General features: G+C 39.2%; 1 non-coding gene across 1 annotated transcript; it reads right to left on the bottom strand.

The window, feature by feature from the left end:
• Positions 1-296: 296 nt before the first annotated feature.
• Positions 297-403, bottom strand: LOC123612984 (U6 spliceosomal RNA). The gene has a single exon (XR_006720311.1). It is a non-coding gene; the product is annotated as a U6 spliceosomal RNA (small nuclear RNA).
• Positions 404-4,181: the final 3,778 nt, after the last annotated feature.

Below are 4,181 nucleotides of genomic sequence, written 5' to 3'. Positions count from 1 at the left end.
TTTAAAAGAACACCAAGATATAGCCTTTTGTAAAGCAAAGAACATTTTTGGAAAACAATTATCATCTGCTCTAATTTTGGGATATAAATTTGAATTTTTAAGTACTAGGTCTTTCTTTGAAGCAGTGGTTCTCAAACCAATCTTTAATATTTAAAAAATTTATTTATTTTATGAGTAGTTTTTTCCTGTTTTTTTGTTTGTTTGTTTGTTTGTTTTTCTTAATTGACATGTAGTCAGTTTACAATGTTGTGTCAATTTCTGGTGTCCACCAAATGTTTCAGTCATACATATACGTAAAAAATATGGAACGCTTCATGAATTTGCGTGTCATCCTCATGCAGAGACCATGCTAATCTTCTCTGTATGGTTCCAATTTTAGTATATGTGCTGCCAAAGTGAGCACGCATTTTTGAGTAGTTTTAAGTTTTCAAGGGGCAGAAAGCACAGAGAGCACCCTTCAGCCCCATTTCCCCTATTATTAACGTTTTGCATTCCTGTGGTACTTTTGTTACAGCTGATGAGCCACCATTGATTTACTGTTATTAGCTAAAGTCCATAGTTTACATCAGGGTTCACTCTTTGTGTTGTACATTTCATGGGTTTTGATAAATGTATAATGACATGCATTCACTAATAGTTGGGCTTTTACTAATAGTTTCACTAATAGTTTCACACCCTAATTGCCTCTTTTTTATAATAAATATTTTTGTAACACCTCATTTACTATTCTAAAGAAAAATGTATAGAAAGTAAACTTTACCTGCATTCATATTCTTTTTAGATGATTAATATATCTTACCTGTAAAATGAAAGAGAAATAAAAACCAAGTAAATCATAATAAAATGATACATACTTCAATAGGTAAATACTCAGACCCAACTACACGTAAAGGCTTGAAGTAAGACCAGAAAATATTCCATACAAGGGATACAAATCATATATGTCAATTATATCTCAATAAAGCTGGGGGAAAAAATCTACAAGTCAACGAATGCAAATCAGAAGTACACATAAATGTTAGACTGGAAACTAGCACCCTCAATATACATTAGAAATATTTTGTGTTTAACAAAATAGGGTAAGACTACAGTTTCTGGTAATTTAAACCAGTATTTCACACTTATGAATGCCTAGGGGGGTAATTCTTTATTGGTACAAGACTGACTTGGGCATTGTAGGACAACCAGCCTTGGACCCACCCGCTAAATGCTAACATCCTTCCTCTTTGAATATGGAGACATGTCCAAAAGCTTCCTAAGAATCAACTCAGCTTCTACTGAGAACCACTCTAAAAGTTTAATGCAACTATAGGGACTGGTGTCACTAATGGTCTACTTGGGGCTTTTTTTCTGGACAGTTTTTCCTGCCTCATCATCTGACATTTCCTTAAAAAAACCTCAGAATTAGACATATGTCTTATTTCATATGCTGAAGGCAGTCATTCTTGTTAATGAGGAACTTTCACCCAAGTGAAGTAAGATGATCTGCCCTTAGGAAAGACATTACAATGTCTGTATTCTTTTTAAATTTCCTTTTTTGCATGTTATATTTTGTAAACAGTCTTACTACAGTAGTATATGCATATAATTTATTAAAAACAGATATTGAGGTTGAATACTCAAATTTTTTATTGATGTGGTTAATAATAATAACAACAACAATAATAATAAAAGTTTGCTGATCCCTATATAGTCCATTCCTGCATAAATACAGTCAGATGCTGAGCAGCAATAGAAATTGTCTTTGATTTTGGCCATATCTAACATTCTTTCAGAATTCTGAAGTACTAACAGTGATTCTTACTTATTTGGCTAAGGTACGTTTAGAATAGACATGAGGTGCCTTCACCCTCAACTTTCACAGCAATACAGCTTCATCTCTTGCCACACTCCATTCTTTCCTTTGTTTCAGCCACACTCCACCTCTTACTGCTCTTCAGTTGCATCTTCTGTCTGTCTCCCTCACACATCCACACTTCTGCAACTGCTGTTCCTTTGCTTGAAACTGTTGGGGAGGAAAACTTTTCCTCTACCCTCTTAGGTTCAGTTTGTGAGGGCCTGTCAATTAAACTGACAAAAGGCAGATTAACAGGAGAAAAAAAGTGCATTTATATGCATACTGAAGCTAACAAGAGAAGCTAGCTTGCTAAATGGTTAAAGTTAGAGGCTTGTATAGCTAACTGAGCAGGGAAAAAAGCGGGGGAGAACAGGCTTCTATGGAAAGAGCAAATCCTTTTCTTTTGGAAAGACAAATGGGTTTTTAGGAGAACAAACAGGAGATAAAGTTTGTGAGAATGTTTGGTTAGGCAGGTAAGAGTGGTCTTTCTAGCTTCTTTGTGGCCGTGAAACCCGCTGGAGAGGGGATTTATGATAGCCTTATTTCTCAGAAGTTGCTGTCTTTAGTCACATAAGTGAAGCTCCAAGAAGGCTTCTTTCTGCATCTGTTGAATCTCAAATGTTGTCAGCTTAAAATAATCTTCATACCAGCTCTGGGGTTCTTATCCACACATGAGCACACTGTACCTTTCTTACCCCCATCCTTTGCCTGGCTAAAATCTGTCTCAACCTTTATAACTCACCTATAGCATCATCCCGGAAAAGCCTTCTCCCAACACCCTCCCCCGGGCCACATTAAGTCCCCTTCTCCTGGCCCCTGCACCTTGGGGTTCCTTTGGTCAGAGAACCTGGCACTCTAGGGTCATATTTATCTATTTGTCTGATCCCTCTTCTGACCTATAAAGTGATGGAGCGTGCTTGAATACTGTTCCTGGCATACAGTAGATGCTCAATAAATGTCTGTTGAAAAACATGAGTGAATGATGACATCATTTGACAAATTGCTTAATTTGGAAATTGTATTGCTTTTCAGGAGAAATTCCTTGGATTTGAGGATCTTGCTATAAATTAATTTTGTTGAGGTTTAGTTATCAAAATGACGAATGATGAATGGAAGGAAAAGATAAAGAGCTATCACAATAAGAATGAAAGTAAGAAGATGGTGTTTCAGCTGAGACACCTTCAGGTGAAGTCTCTGAGAGTCAGATCCGTTGTGAAGTCTGAGGCAGCTGAGGTGGAATGGAGAGAGCCTTGGGTTTAGAGAAGACCTGGGCTTGGGTTCCAGTTCTGTTGTTTTGATCTCTCTGACCCTTTGTTTTCTTGATTATGAAATGGGGGAGAGAATATGTCATTTAAGGGCTGTAGATAGAGAGAGGATGCATTTGAAATAGCGCTGTAAACTCTAGACTCTGTGCAGAGTGTGAAATGACCTGCAAGGGCAGCCTGGGAGAATCTGATTTAATCATGACAGACATTCCAGGGTGTTCAGACAGTGGAAGCATCTCCCGTGAGGGTACATGGTGGGACATCAGACCCTTCAGCTGTCCACTTGGGCTGAGAATACACTCTTCAAATTCAAACTGGATTCACTGGAAACTTCTGGAAAGTTCCAGCTGAGTTGCATAAATCCATCCAGGCAGGCTATCTGTGTGGAATTGGGGTTTCCAGATCCATGTGTTTACCTAGTTTGGGCACAGCCGTAAGCTGTGGGTCAGTGCCAGGGATCACAGTGGGGTGTGAGAAGGCAGAGCAAGTAACTGCCCAGGGTGTGACTCAGGGGCTGCAGGAAGCCTGTGGGCCTAAAGGGCGCCCCTCTGGCCTTTCCCTGTGCTTGAAATCCCTAAATTACTCAATCTTGATGGGGCCTGGCATCCAATTTGGAGTAAAAAAAATGTGACTGGCGTCAGTTATTATTAACTAAGGCTCCACAATGATCTTTGTTTTCCTTCCCAGAACAACAGTAACGATGGGGAACACTTGTTCAGATGTGCACCAGTGCAGCCCCAAGCACTGTACACACACAACTTATTTAATCCTCAAAACAGCCCTTTGGGCTTGGTGCTATCATTATCAGCCCCATTTTATAGACAAGGATGTTAAGCCGCAGAGGGTGACATGTCTTTCCCAAGGGTGAATCACTACTAAAGAGCAAAGCTGGAAGCAGAACCAGGGCAAATACAGCTCCAGGGTCGGGTACTTAACCGCTCTGCTGTTGACTACATATTTGTGGCGATGCAACAGAGCATGCAACAGTTTCCTAATTCCCTGTGAACAATGGTCCCCACCCATCCACCGCTCCTTTTGAAGAAATTGTGTTTGCTTGCTTTTTTAATGTTACTATTATA

This window comes from Camelus bactrianus, chromosome 12 (genome assembly GCF_048773025.1).
Source record: "Camelus bactrianus isolate YW-2024 breed Bactrian camel chromosome 12, ASM4877302v1, whole genome shotgun sequence".
NCBI lineage: Eukaryota > Metazoa > Chordata > Mammalia > Artiodactyla > Camelidae > Camelus > Camelus bactrianus.
This window is presented reverse-complemented; position numbering and strand designations above follow the sequence as displayed.